Raw genomic sequence first — 20,110 nt, forward strand, 5'->3', positions numbered from 1 at the left:
AAAATAGTTCCCCTCTGTTTCCTAATATATAGAAAATCCCATACACTATAAGCTTAATCCCAGGCCTGTGGAAATTAAAAGAGCACTGCTGCCGTTTACATCTGATGTCACATGCAGTTCTCAGCACTGCATTTTCCTCTCTCTAAGGCTAATCCTTCTGGTCATTCACGTAATAAAAAGGCTCTCTTATGGTTTTTCTTAATAAAACTAATTAAAAAATTACTGAATTCTCTTTATGTCCAGTTCTTAAAGCTTCAATTTTCTTCCTCAGGAATGGTCTAAGACCAACTGAAGTTACAGATACGTGCACATTTAATTATTTATGAGTCTGTTTACACCCTGAGCTCACAGAACTACAGCTTGGTTTTGTTTGCTGACAAAATAAATGTGCTCTTTTCTGCACTTATTAGAGCACTTCTGATTTGTAAGAATTTATGGTCTGTTTTACAGAGCAATACAGAAAAGCACTGCACTGGTGAAAAATTCCAAGCTTTCTCTTTCCAAAATTAGCCCAAACTAGAACATTTAAACTACAAATACATTATTAAAGCATTATAGTGAACTAACTGTCAAAGACATTCTTTTGTTCCCTTCCCAAATATTTTGGTCGTCTTTCAATGAAAATTATACATTAGCATTTCTTGAATTCATTTTCTTTCAATTTAAGTATCATTCTCTGATTCCTTATATTTATATTAATCTGAATAGGAAGGAGTTCTGCTACCTGGTTCTGTATTTATACTTTCCAGCTGTTCAAAATGCATCTAAATACTTCTTAAATTTATTGGTTCAAGATTTAACCTCTTATTTATGCAAATATCAAGAAATCAAGCTTTCAGGAACTTAATTTTATTTTTCTTTAACTTTTAAAAGGAGACTTCAAAAAACTGTTCTTTTCTGAGACTACATCCAGCTCTAAAGCTTTTGGGAAGCAGTAATCTTTAAGAAGTGAAATTGTTAAACTATTTGCCTTCCCTTCCATAATTATATTTCCTCAGGTAAAGCATTTGTACTAAGCATGTTCATTCAACTTTCTAGGTACAAAAACTTATTTTCTGTCCCATTTAGATGCTGGTTTCACTTTTACTGGTTTTATAAGCAGTGAACTTTCTTTTACACAAATTTTCAGATCACCATGTTGGCTAACTTCATAAATGAACAGCCCTTCCTCTGTGCATCTGTTCCTGTTCATTTTTTCCAATTTATCAAAATTTTTAGAAAAATACCACTTCCAACAAAACAAGTTAAATGAAGTCAGAATCTTCCTTCCCCCCATTTTCAAATACACTAGAAGTCCCGCTTGCTGAAGGTGACTGACAACCACCTTTAAAATCTTAAAGAGTGCCTTGGTGACAAGGAAATGCCTTTTATCATCTCTGTGAAAATTCACCCAAATTTGGCTATTTCACCAGCATTTACAGAGCTTGACAGAAATTCAGAGCTTAACAGCCAAAAGCTTTGAAAACTCCACCCACTGTAAACCATCTCAGGCCCCTGAGAATCCCCACTTCTCACCACTGCTGCACACCAGCATCCCCTCGTACCTCTGGGCAGCAGCAGCTGGATGTGGGCTTAGAAATTATTTTCTTGTCACTGCTATCCTTCATTAGAGTACAATTTTCACTTTAAATGACGGTTCAAATTCCAGTCCAGTTTAATACTACTACAGCTGCAATATTAAGCACAGGAGCAGAGCAGCAGGATAAAGTGCTGAAAACGTGAAAAAAATCCCACAGAGGTCTAAAATCAATTCCCAGTATTGTAACACACAGCTAATATTCCTGTAATGTTCCTGCTCTCATTCTATTTGGTCTCAAATGAGGAAAGAAAGCATGATTAGAAAGCAAGATTAATGCGTTATGTGTATCATTTTCTGGAACATTTTAATATTTTTGCAGCTCATTTCAGGCATATTCATTTTTTATTTGACATGAAAAAAAAAATACAAAGTTTTCCAAGCAATACAGAAACCCCCTTCAAGATCTCAATAATTATTCATTTGATGATATAAACAAGATCCATTCAGCAGTACATACTGCACTTAAATGTGTTCCTTAGCTATCAGAATTCTATTCTTTTTTCCAAACTTTTATTTTGAATAAGATACAACTACTTCCTTTAGTAAGAACTCTCTTTGCAACTTAAAAAGCAATAACTTCATGGTTTCTTAAAAACAGCTTCACCTTGGTAGCTATATTTTGTAATTAAAAAAAAAATATGTGTAAAGTTCCCTAGTATTTTAGCTTTCTATTTAGTACTACCCTAACTGGTGAAAATGAACCAGGAAAGATATCTTCATCAAGCACTGCTTCCAGAATAGGAACACAAAGCTTGCTTTGATTCCTTTGCCTTGTTTTCACAGCAGATTTGGGTGCAGTGGATACTCTGTTGGAGTAAGTCACTAACACAGAGCAGCACTACAATGATTCTGCATGAATCATTTCAGCAGGGCATGCATTAAATTTTCTGCCCATCTACTTAAGATATCTGTATGATACAAATCCGGATATCTCATAACTGTTAAAAAGTGAAATATATATTATGGTGAATAATAGTACTATTATAAAAGTAGAAGTTAATGTGTTTGGCATTTTACAGATGGAGAACTAAAGTACAGGTTGAAATAAGAGGTAATAAAGATTGCTGTTAATCTAGCTCAGAAGTGCTCATAATCACAGAAAGCTTCCAATGAAGTGTGGAACTGAAACCAAGTCTTTTAAGACTAGTAACCTAGCCATTTTTTCATGTTTTCTTTGTTTGTTTTGGTTTTGTTTTTATTTCAAGCCTTGTAAATTATTATTAATCTAAAATTCACCTGAATTGTGTACCACCACCAACATGGAAACCTCCAAGCCACTAGCTTCTTAAGACATATACCCCCACAGAATTTTCCATTATCATCAGCTCTGTAGTGGAAGAGAAAACAAAAAATACAATATTAGGGTGGGGAAAAAACTAAAGGGAAGAAAAAAAAAAAAAAAGGCAAAAGGGGAAAGTAGGTGCAATGATTTATGTTGGTAAATAAACAAATGCAAGAAAGGGAGAGAAGTTTAGTAGAATTGTATATAAAAATGAGAAAAAGAGCAAAGAGAAATAAAGAACAGACAAGATGCAAACAGGAATGAAAAATTACAAACAGGTAAAATAAAGCAAAAATGACAGAGGAAGAAAGGTGAAGGAATGGGAAAAATAAAACAACACATGACATGCAAAAAAGTGGTTCAGATCTGAGAAAAAAGCAATGTCAACAGAGCAAAGAGATAAAAGAGAGATCAGTGATGTCTGATGGGTAGGAATATCCATATTTGTAGGTGAAAATCTGCACAACCTAGAGAATACAGCTAGTTACATTCCAGTAGAGGCAAGACATTTCCCAGAATAAAGACTTATTTTTATATTTATGTTTTACATTTATTATTATTATTGCTTTTGAGTGGGGAGACAATGGTAATCACTTATTCAGATCAGGAGATTCCAAAAGACCTTGATTTCTCTTATCTATTCAGGCACTTTTCCCCCTTCTTCCCTTGACACGCTGGCTCATTGACATGCTTTAGTCAAATGGACTGTATTAGATACAGTGTAATAGAGTATTCCTGTAAAAAGTATTCTAGAAAATTCAGATTTTTTTGCTTTTGAAACAGCTTTCATAACTTTACCAAATAAAAAGCAGCTAGAACACCAGAAAAAAACAAGGATGATCTCAGAGTACCTAACAGGTCAACCATAGAAGACAACTGTCTATATATGCTCAAGAACGCCTCTAAAACCTTTTAGATATTAGCACCTGTAGAAAGCATGCTTAGGAATAATGGCACTAGTACCACTTTTGAGGCCAACTGTCCAGAAAAAGAAAGGCAAAGACGACACTGTGAAATCACAGGAAACTGATACACTTCAAAACCAAGGTACTTGTACTTCACACACCCAGTAAGAGGGCTACGACTGCACGGAAAAGGCACAGATTAAGCAGCAGGGAGCGTGTCAGCCTGTTCAACTCACTCCAGCAAGGCCTCAAACAAGTTTCTCCAGGCATAAAGAAACACAATTACTCGAAACTAAATTTCTTGCAGTTCATTGCAGCACTTTTGAGACCTCCCACTGTCACAGATGAGCTGCTTTATTAGGCTTATATGTAATATATGATGTAGCTGTTGCCATGTAATTACAAAACAGGTAATTCTCTGCATTTTGACAGGACTAGATGAATATGAGTCCGGCTGGTAAAGACATTTTCCTTCAGCCATACACCAGTCATAAGCACTATGTAAGCCCATATGAGGATGAGAGAACAGGGGCCATGCTGCAGGTTGCATACAGAGGGCTTAAAGTCTATAGAATGATGCTTCAGCCTTCAACAAACAGTACTGGTCTTCCGTGTCATCACCCAAAGAAACAACAGCGCTGAGCAATCAAGGATCAGAGTGTTGCATATCATTCTCAACCCATTTAACTTCCCAAAATGCTATAACTGGAAAATTGTGTTATGAATATAGTGTTATACCTACCATATTAAACTTACTAGCTGCTGTGACAGAGTAAAAACATGCATATCCATTAAAATTTGTTTCTCAAAGTTCTTTCTTATACGAACAAAAATTTATATACCTAATTTGAAATTACTGTTTGATGCTGCTTGTTGAATAAGAGGCTTAAAGGTGGTGCACAGCAGTTAATTAGTAATCAAAGTCTGACAGCTACAGCTGCAAAATGTTTGTATGATAATTTCAAAATTGAAAATGATTTATTTCACTCTACATGAAATTAGTGTACACTCATTAGAAAGTCAGTGATTATCTTGAAAAGTACTACTGAAACATTTCAGTAGCTTTGCTGCAACATCAGAAGGTATAAAACATATTTGTCCAGACCTATAACCATCCCACCCTTTCTCATAATTTGGTGTCAGCAAAGTTTTAAGATTCTATTATTACAACTGAAAACATACTCAGCACAATGACGTTTAACATGGTTCATAACCAGAATGACATTTTTTTCAAATCTCAGCATTAAGAGTTTAAACTACTTTATTAACAAACCACTTTAATAAGCTATATATAAAACCAGTATGTAACTGATACATGCACACATTGCAACAAACAAAATTCTGATTAAATATAAGGAAAAAACTTTGAAAATAGAGTGGCTATAGACTAGAATAGGTTACCCAGAGAGGCTGTGCAATCAACAGCATTGAAGGTTTTAAAAGCTCTCCTGGCTAGGGCCCTGAGCAACTAAGTCTGACTTTGAAGTTAGCTCTCTTTCAACCAGGCGATCAGACTAGATGACCTCCACAGGTCCTTTTCAACCAGTTATTCACTGATTCTACAACATATACTAAAAATCTCAATTCAGTACTCTAACATTCAAGGATGGGGAGCATCTCAAATACAGGCATCGGAAATATCTATAAAGCTCCTTCTATAATACAGCAGTTTAACAATTCATAGGCAAGTATGGCTTCGCTGTGTATGCTAGATACCTTGCTGCATCCTGTATTAAATACATATACCTACCAGCATAGTACTTTCATTCCTAAAAAACAAAAAGCCAATAAAAAAAAAAAAACCCAAAGCCACCACCACCAAAAAACCCCCAACCCAACCCCAAAGAAACAAATAATACAAGGAGCAAAAGAGGTTCAGAATACTTTGTTAACTGGTGGTGTTCTACTTGCAGCTGACTACATTTAGACAATGTAGTATCACTGAAATTTTTACTTGGATAAAATGAACATGCCAAGGTACAGACTTTTAAGTTAAAAACATCCTAATAATAGTTTACACACACATATATATCAGAACACATCTATACACACACACCCCCCACAGCCACGTATCAGTAACAGTTTAAGGTTTATGAAATATTAAATACAATGAAGATTACACTGAGGAAGTAATACCCATTATGAAATGCTGATGTTAGACTGCAAATATTGACCTTTATGATTTGCCATGTGAAAAAGCCTTAATTTGCTTGGTTTTCAAACTTTTAACAATAAATATGATAGCTTAGATGGTAGAACGAAAAGAAAACCAAAACCAAAACATTTGCTATCACTTTGCATTAACATTTTGACCAGTCAACAATTCAGCAGTGATGAAATGTGCAGTTTGATTCAAAGTAAGACAAGGCTATTTAAATAACTCAAAATAAGAAATGGGTATTGAAACATTAGAATTTTGATAAGCGATCACAGCTGCACTAGAATTAGTTTCTATAGCAACAGAGGAAATAATATGGAGAATTGCACTGCAATACAAGATGGATTCCTTACAAACACTGCTGTTCAAATAGAAAACTTTAAAATTATTCACTGCATTAAAATATTTCTATTAAAATGGTTATTCAAATATCCTATAGCTTGTACTTCATACATTGTTCTATTTTCGTTCTCCAGGAATCTATCTATTCAAGTTTCATATCACATTTTCACACTTTCCCCCATTGCTTACCTTCCTATTTTAAAATTAATTAAAGTCACTTATTCTGAAGAATACAGTATCTTTGATCTCAAACTAATCTGCATTTTCAATAATTTTTTTTATTACCCCTACACAGAAGCACTCATTACATTTATTTTTCCAGCAGTGCACTTGTAAAACATAAGAGAATGCTTTAAACATGCTATTCATAAGAAGCTGCATCACAGCCGTGAGAATTAACATCACTATGGAACTTCCGAAACTTGTAGTCATATGAGACTTGCACTAGCTTTTATCAGTGTGCACTCTCATGTCCTAAGCATGATTAAGAAACCATAGCAAATCTATTAGTATTCATGGACCGAATACCCATAAGATGGTAAGATAAAAGCCTTTTAGCTGAGCACATCTTTAGATATCAAATGTTGCTCATTTCTAACACTAAGAATTATTGTTTCGTTGCATAGTCTCTGGTTCTAGCTATTTTTGGCAACTAATTAAAAGCATATGCCTGAACCCTTTATGTATTTTGCCCTTATAATGAGACCTATTACTCTAGCTTATTCTATCCTTTTGAGTTCCAAAGTATCTTTCGAGTTACCATGGATACAAGTGATATGCTTTCTCCCACAACTGCTTTGTGTGCCTTATCAAACACCAGAAAACTGACACAGTAGGAATCTGAGCCATCTATACAGGAGGAACATCTAACCCCTCGGAAGTGTTCCTGGTTTTTTTTTTTTTGGCTCCCCTCAAAAAACTGAGGTATGCCTTATTGTAATAAAACAAACAAGCAGGTTCTTTTCTATCTGAAATCTAGTAGCTTTGCTCAAGGAAAACAAAATGAAAAAAGGTGCAGACATAAAGCAATTTAATCTGATCAACTCTGAAACAGTGTTATAATGAAAATGGGAGTACACAGAATTATTCTGAAGTTTCCTGTTTATTTTGCGTTGACAGAGTTTAAGTGTTTCTAGATCAATATATCCACTGGGGATGTAAAATGCAGCAAATTTCAGAAAGTGTTTCAGAAAGGAGTTGCAGAAAGGATTGCATGCAACCTCAAGATTATGCATAAACTAGAGTAAATAAAACACCCTTAAAAAGAAATTGTTAGGCCTCTGTATACCAATTCATTATGGGCATTTTCAAATGCAAATTGCATTCCAACAAGCTGGGAATAATTTGTACTGATCAGTGAAGAGGGCAGTTAGTAAACTGATTTTTTCATTATGTTTCTGTATTCTGACCTCTTCTTAAAAACAAAAGACTCCCACTCAGGCAGCAAAATTTACGCAGGATTCAAAAACCAAGTGCTGATACTAACATAATCTGAATTAATGTATAAGTAGTAAAAGGGAATATCCAGAAGGAAAAATAAATTATTGTAATATGAACTTGATACAGATGCATTCAGAACTATCTCTCAACTTTCAATGCATTAAATCACTGGAAAGACATCAGCTGCATAAATCTGCAATGAAGGCAACTAAGTGCTAGAGAGCCAGAGAAAAGTGGGTAAGCAAATGCTGCTCTTGCCCCTTTTCCTCGGTTATCTAAACTTCTCTAAACATTACATCAAAACACTCAAAAAAACAACTTACCTGACTTGTTCATACCCACAAGCTCAGCCTTGCTCTGAAATACAGATTTTGAAGCATAATACCTGAGCCAGAGACACTGAAGCGTAAAAAGCAGACTCTTATGCTTGTTTGTATTGATTATATTGATTATAAAATAACTGTATCATTCTGGTAAAGTCTTCCACAAGCACATATGAACCAGAGACATATTAAATATTTTCATTTTTCTAACAGTGTCACTGTAAATTAGACTTATATTTGCACGGATTTCATAAGATACATTTCACTTTTACATTTAACTTTGAACTGCCTCAGGTAATGATATTTTCTTTTGGGGGTGAAAACCATCTACATAATGTTTTTACTGTGAACATTCAACTAGAATTAAATCTCGCTTCTTCCTCCCCACCCCCCAAAATTTCTTTTAGAAGTAACTGAAAGCTAGAGAACAATGAAAAGGAACTCAAATTTGACTACTACATTGTGATATTTATGGTAAATCATCTGTATTATCAAATTATTACTAGTTGTGTAGTTTAATGTTAGAATCACTCACACACAAAAATGAGCAGCTGGAACAGCGGAGATATTTACACGATGGCTCCTGCCATTACATTCACCGTTACACATGCTATCAGTTCTCTGTATAGTATTCTCCTGGATTATCTGCACAAAATCACACAAGAGACCTCCCATTCCTCTCTGAGTAGAATGCAAGTGTGAACTAGTATTTTTTAAGATATTAACTACCATTGTTAGCATCCTTCATAAAAAGGCTTCTTAGGTTCTTCTTTTGCAGATTCTCAGAATTTGTCTGGAAACTGCCACCATTGCTCCCTACACCTCTGAGGCCAACCCATTGCCTTTAACACTAACGACAACAACTGTTTTTATTTGCAAAGATTTTCTTCTCATATAGCCCCTTCTTGTTAACAGGAAGGAAGTGGCACCAGGAGCAGCAGATGGTTCAGGGCAGTGGTTCTCATTGCCAGCAAAAGGAATTTTGCTCTGAACAGTCAAAGGTAACAGCCATTATCAAACAGGATGATGAGTTTCTCTGAAGGAGAGCATTAGATGCTAGTCTCTTAACAGCTTAATTTTCCCTCAGTTACAAGGGAAAATGACCATTCAGCTCAAAACACTTTTTCAAACTTTACCAGACCTACTCAAGAGTTACCTATTTGACAAATTTTCTGTGTACACACAATTCACGATCCAAGATTTGACAGGAAAAGAAAAAAAGGTATCAGAGCAGTACAATCAACTTAATCTTCCAGAAGAGCTTCTTGGAAATTTTCATGTGATTATTCCTACACTATAATTTAAGCAAAGAAACATTGTAAAATCCAGGAAAACGACATCATTATTCTCTCTCATTTTTCTCACAATCTAAAAATAGTTCCATCCTGGCATTACATACAGAATTTAGCAGAGCCAAATATGAAGCACTCCAAACAAAATAGTTTTGAAAGGGTAGGTACAAATTAATGCAAAATTAGACTAGTGTTCTGTTTTGTATCCATCGGATCTTGAAAATAAGTGCAAGAGATTTTTTTGATTTTCACTCTAGTCATAAAATTGCCACAAATTCTACATATGCCACAGAAACACTTCGAAGTATAATAAATCTTAATAACATCTACCATAGATGCTATTGTACTTCTCATTTCAGAGTTGCCTTTTTTTCCTATTAAAATTCACAGGATTGGAAAAAATTCTAAAAAGATGTTATCTGTTTTAAACCTTACTAACACGTGTTTTTAGTGCTGAGGATTTAAAAACAAAGTTTCAGAAGTCATTACACGTACTACCGAACTACAGGCTGCTAAAATACGCACAACAAATCAGATACAACAAAAACAGAAACTATGAGATACTGGAAGCCGCAGAAAGTTTTAGCAAAATCAAGTAATATTCTAAACAAGATTCCTTGAAGATATGAAGAAATTAGTCTAATCACTAGTGTTACCTTGACCAATTTAAACCAGAACAGATGCTGCCCCTCTTTTTTGCCAAAAGATGCAGAGTTGGCCCTGACCTTTCACTTATAAGTGCGTTGTCTGCTACAGATGTCAACTCCGTGCAGTAAACAACAGCAATTGTGTCACCTGTTCAAGTCATATACATAAGCTGTATTTGTTCAGGCTGAGCATTTTCAAAGAAAAGAAAAATCACACCTGAAGTCAGCCTCTTGAAGAGATGAACCTTTTGTAGTTTCATTCTCCCAGATTTGGATTTTTCGGATACACATGCTCTTATCAGCTCTATTTTTAACCTGCCGCTTATATAGGATACTTAAAATTCTGAACATGTTTACATTATCCATCCAGCAGGCTAATGGAACTGCATACCAGACAGTCATGCATAATTCAAATCAATATCCTCAGGCTTGCAACTCTTAAGTCAAAGCTGCCTTTAAATAAGCTGGGTGTGACTTTAACATGAATAAAATGTATCTAGTTTTTAACCTTTATCTGACAAATTGATGTATTTGCAAAGGAATGTCATAAATCTTTAAAAATTAAAAAAAATAGAAAATCACGATAACTGAAAATCTTTTAAAGAACACTTTTAAGGACAAAATTTAGAATTTAGTCCTTATTTAGTCAATTTAGTCAACAAGACTGAGCACAAAGGTTTCAAATAGAGAGCTGGGTATTTTTAAAATTTTTTTTTATAAGCAAAATTTACAAATATATACATAAAAACACATCCTGGCAGAATATTACATAGTGTGGAAAGTGAATGTAGCAGGATTTCCTATTTACAAATGTAAAGATTGAGCTTTAATTGAATTGGGTGTAGGTGACTCCACACAAGAAAATCTTATACCTAGTTAAGCATGTCTGCTAGCTTCTCTCTAAGGACCAGAATCAGAATTTCCATAATAAAATACTATTTTATATATCCTTTTGAGTTTTCCTATGTGCTTTCATGATTCCATCACAGCAGATAACCTTCAGCCACACTGAAATGACCAGAAGCATGGCAATTACACTAGCTAAGGATCTATTTCCAGCTTACTTGTGAATACAGTGGAGGAAAGGTAACTGCAAACAAAAAAACTCACACCCCCCATCTACAAAACTCCCCCTCCAAACAAAAAGAACACAAAACAATAAAAAAAAAAAAAGGACTCAAGTTGTATAATAGATCACATCATGTTTTCCCTTTCCCCCAAGGAAAATATTCCAATTATTCTTAAAAGTTAGGATAACTTTATAACACAGTGTTGCAAGTAGCACCTAAGAGCTTATTTTAACAAGAAAAAAACCCATGAAGACAAACCCTTGCCTGCACAGAAACTACAGACACAATTTCATGTTGTTTACTCAGATACAATACAGTCTCCCAATAAATATAAACAATTAAAGTATCCATGAAAATAGTCATCCTAACAATAAAATACATTATTAGATAAAATTGGTAATGTTATGTTGTACAAGGACAAAATATTAATTAAATAATTCCAAGAGAATACTTATGCTACAGTTATAGATATCTGTGCAATTGATACATGCACATAAGAAAAATAATATGCACTGACTAGGTAACAAACCAAAAAGAGTTCAAGTTACAAAAACAGCTCCTTGTTCTTTGAGCAAAAAGATGGTTAAAATGTAATGTGATTAGATTATAAAAAAACAGTCCTAATGATAACTGGCCTTTAACCTAGGGGAAAAAAGCACAACTGGGAGGCAAACATTAGTTTGAGACTAGAGTTAAAATTTTTCTGGTTTTAACCTGTAAAGTTAAAAAGAATGATCCATTTATCCATAGGCATTATGGAGGAAGAACTGATAAAGTGTTGTTTTGTAATATTCTTATGTAAAGTTGTAATAACTTTTTTAGTTCCCATATCTATTTAACAAGTACTGCTCCATTCTGCTGACTGTTCTCAGCAGCTGAGTACTGGGTGCATGCAGGATGACACTCCTTGTTCTAATGCACCATCTAAAAAGAGATTTCCAGTCTACTGTTCAATCCTGTTTCTTAGTCTCTCATTCCATGGTAAGAGCCATGGGATCTCTGTAATTAGGGTTAAGGTTAATGAAAATTGTACCTTCTTTTGTCTATTTTGTGGAAGTCTTTCAGAACAAGACCTGTCTCATGATATACATGCATAAAGATCAATGAAATTCCTCCCCTATATCACTAGAAATTACCATAATACCAAGAAAAAAGAATGCCCATACTCGATAGCTTTTAGATCGGTACAAGAAATACCCAGTTTGCAATGTGAATTCTCAGAATCAGCAAAAGCACCAGGTTCATCAAGAAAGTGATCTTTTCTGCTGATACAGTACTACCTCTTGCGTTTACATCACAAATCAGTTCTACATTTTATTAATGTAGAACATTTATATCAAATACAACACCACAAGGAACTACTTCAGCCACAAATATATGTGAACTTTTCCTAGTTAACAGCAGATCTTGATTCTTTCATAAATTCCAGATTCAAAGAGATGAGAGACTTCTTAAAATAAAGTTTACAATAAAATGGAAACTTTCCTGTTAATTATTAACGTATGATTTACATCGCTTCAGAGACATCATATTGCTAAGGGTGACTTTCTTCAAAGCCTTCACATCAATGCAAAGGGTATTTCTTCAAAGACTTCAAAATGCTGGCAGGAGGAACCTGATTTGTGAGACTACTTTGCTCACTTGTGCACATCAGGAAAAAAAGCCCTCTCCCATTGGAGGGCAGTTTTTCCTCCTGTTTGGAGTTGATCTAGCTGGAAAAGGAGTTTTCCTGTTAAAAAGCTTATCACCACCACTGACTTTGAGTTTTGTTACTAGTTTTCCTCTCTCAGCAGTAGATGACATGCATGCTTTAACATCATCTTTTCCCAGCATCTCTGCTGCTAATCAGAGGGTAAATCCATTATTTCAGGATTATTCAAATTCATTCTATGAAGACATTTCATGTGTTTCCTTTGGTTGACAAGGCTGTGCACAACTTTGATATCATCTATCTGGCTTTTAAGTTAAAAGTTATCCATGTAAATCTATTCTCTTCCAAACTTTGTTTAAACTCAGACATAGATGTCCTTTTAAATCCCATGTTCACATCTTGCCTCTCCATAGTATTCCTCAAGAAAATTACAAGAATAATACTGAATTTCACATGTACTTTCTACCCTATCTGTGAATTTTCTCCATTCCAGGTCTCCAGACTTTGTAAACACTATGCATTCTGCCATTCGTGCAGGTAAGGAACCACAACCACAGCATGAAGATACCCTAATATGTGAAGTTCTCTGCTATCGGGAACTTTTAAAAAGACAAAGGGTAACGCTTTCTTGGGAAGTAAAAAAAGAACTGAATTCTGTAAAACTGAATAAAAGACAGAGCAAAAGTTAATCTTTAAATCACCTTAGTCCCTGCAATGCTTAGTTGACTATATATTTTTGGGAAATATGCATCATAATTTCAAAAACTTAACAGAACTGACTTCCACTATTATAGAACAATAGAGGACTGCCATAATGCACTAAGATGATACTCTGAAACTCTTAAAAAACCCCAACCAACCAAACCACACCATCAGAGAAAATAAGTAGAAAAAAATGGAAATCAAGTTAACTCTGGACATTGTTCTGCAGATCCTTAAATTACAAAAGTATCTTTTCTTTTACACAATACCCTGAAACATTCCCTTGATATGGCTGTGGATTGAACTGCTATGCTCTCTAGAGGCTTCAAAACCACAAGAAATTCTTTCTCCAATTTTTAAGGGCTTGGAAGCAATGAAGACTCACTCCAGTTTACCAACAAACGAGAGGTAGACACACATAATCAGGGGTCAGACTTTGTAACATTAGTATTGCATCTTTGCACTTTCTCTTGTACTACATGAAAATTTTTAATTACTCTTAAAATAAGACATGTCAAGGGTAGATGCCCACATAATAGAAAACAAGCATAAGCAAGCTGGATCGACTAAACAAATATTGTAATTAAAAAATCCCCTATTTCTCTCCCAAAGTCTGCAAAAAGTGCATCAAGAATGGTATCAGTTGATAGTACACAAGCACTATCAGCTGATATATACAAATATGAGTGTCTGAACTATCTCAGAGCTGTAACATGAGTCAGCCTTCAAAATACACTCTGAAACATTTGGGAAACACTGCTCTGAAAATTACTTAAGACTTGTGTTAAGTGTCTTTACTGAATACCCTTTCAAAGTATCTATTTGGAGCCCTAGGTCTACCCAAAGCTGCAGGCCAAAAAGAGTATTTTGTTCCAGCAGGTATTACACCAGAGAAATCTCACAGGTAAACTGATAAAGGCACATCAAAGAAAAATGAGTGGCCACCTTCTTCCTAAATATTCTTTCCATTGTATTTCTAATTAATTTCTTTAAAGCACATTAGAGGAAAAAGAAGATAAATAACTATTTAAGTTATGATCTAGTATTCAACTGAGCTTTCAGTCTTCCAGTCTGAATACCAGCTCATATTCCCTGTGTGCCATCATCTTCTTTGCTTGAAATTCTTAGCATCTGAAATGTACGGATACATAGACTGATTTTGAAAGAACTTTGTGGCTTTGGTTTACTGAACAACAGCACAACCATACTGAAGCCCACACTCTACAGTTCTGAGACAAAAAAAATTCATTCACACTTGCCTTGAAAATAGATCTGCTTATATGCAAGGACTAATGACAGAAACTAAACTGGAAAACATATGGTTATCATGGGATTCACTGATTCTTCCTCTCTCAGCCTGTCCAGTGGCTTTCACCTTAGCTTGACAAGTCTGAAGAAGTCGGATCCTGCTTTACAGAAGACATTTACAGAGAAAACCCACCCCAGGTTCCTTTAACAAACTGGGGAGATTCACCTGTATACCAGTTTTGAGATGCCTGTGAAAGAGGTTTTGGTCTTGATGTTGGGTAGATACTGAAAGAAAAATCTATATATATACTTCAAGTAGTTCAGTGAAGAGAGTTTTCCCAAGACATGAAAACTCACAAGAAAGAAAGAAAAGGCAAAAAGCTGCATACAGAATCAGATCCAAGAAATTCCAGAAGAACAGTCGCCTTCACGTGCAAAGATTGACACCGAGGAGCAAGGCAAACATATGTCCAACAGACACACCAACATAAAGTGCCGAAAGCCTACAGAAGAATAAAAGTGGAGAAGATAAACTACAAAAATAACATCATATTCTACCTTCACAATATGGAAAAGATGGATAAAATCCAGTAGCATATGCCTGCTAGAGCAGCAGATTCTCATTTAAGAGAACTTATGTTTTCTCACTGCAGTCTTTTAGTGCTTCCATATGTTTCCAAAAAACCTTGTGAAATGTAAGGCACTTGGGCCAATCTCAGAAATAGAGCCTCTGAACAAACATGTCTTCAGCCGTGGGGCTTTATCAATTGAGAAGTTAGAAAAAGACTTTTAAATAGGCTGGAGACAGAACCTGTGGTTGTACTGAGCTGCTAAACTATAGCTAAATATAGTACATCTAAGTATGCTAAGTAAGCAAGCAAGCTTACTACTTTTTTCCATTATGGTGTCACTTTGCTTCAGAATTGGGATCAGTCCCCCTTGCTTGCTTCCTAATCTGGAATTTTACACAGCTGTTAAAGAGGTGATTTGGGCAAGACATGCTTTAAGAACGTCACAAAATAAAAAACCAGACTGTATTCTTCCCCTCTTCTACCTTTCTCCTCTCAAGGGATTCAGACAGTCCTGATTTCAAAAGCAAAGAAGAACCTGCAGCTTTTGAAATCTGCCTGCAAAACTGTAATTTCAATATGTTTATCCTAACATTTCAAAGTTTTAAAACTTCTGTTTTTAGGGATTTCAGGGACAGCTTCCTTAAAGAAAATATATTGCACTTGCCTGTGAAGCTTATAGAGAGAACAAAGACACAACTTGCTTGTATAATGTTTGAGTTTTTAAAGTTCAGGAAGTAGCCACTACTGGAGACAGGTTAGTTTAATATCATATAATATGTTTTTCTGAAACTGAAGTTATTAAGAAACTATGGTCCATTTGAGATCACAAAACATAGATACAAAAAAATATTTCCAATTACCAAAGTACAAAGAATAATGCCAATTTAAAATTTAAAGTTTGTACACTTCCTTATTTAGATCACTATTTCAATTCATAATCTACTTGTTAGCTGAAAAAGTTATTTTTCCTTTTTTTTTCTTTATTTTCTGACACAGATGTGCAATATCATAGCCTATATTAATCCCCTCTTCCAAAATATTACAAATAATTGGAGCACATAAAAGCAATACTACGTATTCAACTGGGTAACAGCAGCATTTGAAATGGCAGGGAATAATACAAGTAGGATGCACATTATAAAAAAAGAGCAGTAAGTTGTATCAGGATATGTGTCAGGAAAAAGAAAAAAACGTCACTTCAGAAAGTATCCATACTTTACTGGATAACATGAGAAAGAACAGAAAGAATATCACTGGCAAAAATAAGATTTCGAACTTTGAGCTGACCTTAGAACTCTGGGAGTAAGCACAGAGACTGGGTTAAGTCGACACATACGTATCAAGAAGTACTATAGTTATACAGGTTTCTTTTTTCTGTGATTAACAGTTTTGGGTCATTTGTGCAAGAGTTGGAAATCGCAGGTGTAAACCTATCTTCTCTACCATTTTACTTTGCCATTCTGTACCATTTTACTTTTAATGACATTCGACATCATCTTGGTTTTCTAATGAACTACATCTTCCTTTAGAGATACTCTGGAATTAAGCCTGTCATCCATGAGGAGCTCACTGCAGAAGCTGTGTATTTACACTAGCTTGGAGTCTGTAGAAATACTTGCATCTAAGCACAATATACATTTTTTTTTCATTTAAAAGATGTACTATAATTCATCAAAATCTAAGTGCATCAGATGTGCTACACAAATATAGAAAAGGAATCAGATGCTGGTTATAAGCAGGTATTTGTGAACCACAATTTTAAAACCTGAATTTCATAGAATGAACTGAAGTGCCACTAGAACATTCCATCATCGAAATAACACCAACAAAACCCACAAAATACATTGCTTTCTTCATTTAACTATTAAAAACATTATACAAAATGCCCTGTCAGTTCTATATAAATATGCTGAAAAGAAAGATTAATATGGCCATCTAGAGGAGAAAAGAATGATATGAAAACATACCACATGCTTTTTTCAGGCTTCAGAATAAAAGGCATTTTTAGAAGCATGCAGCCATAAAATAGATGTAATAATCTAATTATATAATTGATAATAAGTGAACATTAAAATAATATGACCAGACATTTTGATGGTCTTAGTAATGGAAACATATTAATATTATACATGCTTTTAGCAACCCAAGCAAAGCTTACAGGGTGTCTTAATAAAGGAAAAATTATATTTTTGCCTCATTGTTAAATTTGGTGCGTGCACTGTTAAGTGCAGACACATCTAAACAAACAAATTTAAAAAGTGAGGACTGAAGTGCAGAGTAAACAGTTACCAGTAAAACTGTTTATCGACTCCTTTAAAAACGCACAGCAGACTGTTGCAAGATACAACATGTGATAGAGATTAACTGCTCAAGGGAAAAACCCACAGAATTTTCTGAAAACCGAGTACCATTTTCACTGCTCATATTACTTTACCTCTGATGGAATTTTTAATGATATCATCAGAGGCTGATTTACTAGCAATGAGCAGGGGGGGAGCAAAAGGAGATGAGACAAAAATTAATTCTGTCCTGTCATCACTTCACCGTAACACTATCAAGCCCTGCTCAACAGATGGACTGATTGGTGCCTTAAGCTGGAAGTAGCACTGAAACGTTTTAAGTCTTAGAAGTAGAGATGATAAAGCACGTATGAGAAAACAGAAGCACGCAAATATATTGACAATCATTTATCATTTTAAATAAAGTACATAGGAATACACTGCTTGCTCCCCCGCCACTACAAAAAATGGTTCTATCATTTGTCTTTACACTTCTTACAAAAATAATTTGTCATAAAAACCAAGTTTTCAATGAAAAAAATCAGGCATCAAATCTTTCACTGATTTATTTTGCGAGTTTAAGGAACAGTGAAGTTTTGAATTTTTAAAAATTACACTGAAACATCTAGAATGTTGATGGTCTCCAGTTGGAATCAGACACTTTTAATCTCATCTGTTCAGTGAACTGCTTCTCTGAACATATAAGAACCGATTGGTAGCGACAGACAGTCTCTCATTTATTTCTGACTGCAGACTTTCTTCATGTGGTTTCTACCTTCCCATTTCATCAAAGTTCTAGGTTGGGCAGCTTTCCTTTTGTAATGATCATAACATAACAAGGCATACTCTGTCTTTTCCTCTGTTCTAACACATCTTTATTATTGTGCAAAGATTCTTTATGTTTGAAATATTTTAGGAACATAAAAAGTACTAACTAATTATTCTAGTGTGCCACCTTCAGGTCACTGAAAAGTGATAAATACTAGGTTGTTAATCTGCTGCCACGTCCAATATCATAAAACTCTTTTTAATAGTATTGAACATAATTTTGTTGAGATTAACAGATTACAAAAATGAGACAAAATCATCACACTAATTTGCAAGCATTTTGTAGAAAAACGTAGAATGACTGCAGACTATCAAACAAAAAACATTGCTGATTCTCCACACCCTGTAAAATGTGCAGAGAATGCTCTCACAAGCAGCAGCAAAAGCAAAATATTGACAGTATTAAAAGTTTTCTTGAAAGTAGACGTATGTGGTTACAAATTTACAGTTTTCTAAAGTTACAATGGTTTGACAGTTTGTGCTTCAAAAGTTTTTTTCCAAACCCTGAATGTTCTTTCATTACAATAAATTCAATTTGCATACTAATTTTAGAGTGCATATGTGAATATGTATATATAAATGGGGTTTACATCCAGCCAGATTCCTGAATGCAAAGAGCATTCAGATGGGATAGCAGCTGGTGACAGGTATCTTTAGCAATAGAATTAAAAATGAGAAAGGAGAGGGGAAACTATTCTAACTTTCCTAATACAATACTTGGACTTGCCAACAGGGTTCTTTTGTCTTAGATCCTAACCATGACATGGATTTTCAGGCTGGAGTTCTTATTCCCCAGAAAAGGATAAAAGTCAGTGACTATGAATTTTGATGATCTAAGAGGATGATGATGAAGGCAATTATTAAAAAAAAACCAACCACCACACACCAAACCCCAAAAAACTGGACGCAGGCTAGCACAATGCCTTTGGAGCTTAAATCTTATAGGGCCAAAGTAAAAAGCTCATATGAACTGAGAACATTTCACTAAGAAGATCAACTAGGTGGGTTAAAGTATCTGAGCAATTATAAAATAGAAAGAGGAATGTCACATGGTCTTTCCAACATGAATTATTCTATTACTATTTCAACAACTGGCCTCAATAGTTTGAGGAGACAAATACATTATTCTGGGTATCTGAAAGTAGTCTCCTTGTGTAATTACTATATCTGGTATTATTTTCTAATAAATATAATTGAGTTTTCCACCTCCTGTTAATACACATCACCATTCTTTCCCAACAGTGATATAAGCCATACAAAAAATTAGTATTTTATCCGTTATATTCTCCCCACCAACGCTGTTGATATATCTCAGTAGATATAACAACAAAAAAGACCCCCATGATACTTCCACTATCCCTCTTCCTTGTTGTCCTTCTCCATCACAGTATCTAAAGATCAGTTCTTACCACCTGACCTTACCTCTACATCTCCTTCCCTCTTTGCTGGAAAACTCAAAGACTGTCAGCCTTCCTGCAACTTAACACCAAAGGAAATAAAAATTTCTGTTGATCAGGAAGGAATCCTCTTACTCTGGAATTTATTTCAATTATAGCTTTCATGTCCTTTGTGTCTTAACTTGGAATCATGAATGGGTATGCACTAATTTCAAATTTCAGCGGCAAACAGACTTTTATATAATTACATAACTTTGTAGAAAATTTAGATTTTTTTTCCAGCAGTTCAGGACTGTATAGAACATTTAAGGACAGGTATCTTTTAAATATATGTATCCATTTTTAATTAGGGAAAATAAATCACTAAAAAACCTTTGCTTTTTAACATATCAAAG

The 20,110-nt window shown here is 34.7% G+C and overlaps 1 protein-coding gene across 5 annotated transcripts in view; it reads right to left on the reverse strand.

Annotated features, from left to right (window-relative positions):
- The window catches only part of SYT14 (synaptotagmin 14), a 94,108-nt gene that overhangs the window by 38,249 nt on the left and 35,749 nt on the right, over window positions 1–20,110 (reverse strand). The gene's annotated exons all lie outside the window — the stretch shown is intronic.

The sequence above is a fragment of the Falco biarmicus genome, chromosome 12, assembly GCF_023638135.1.
Source record: "Falco biarmicus isolate bFalBia1 chromosome 12, bFalBia1.pri, whole genome shotgun sequence".
In the NCBI taxonomy this organism is placed as follows: Eukaryota; Metazoa; Chordata; class Aves; order Falconiformes; family Falconidae; genus Falco; species Falco biarmicus.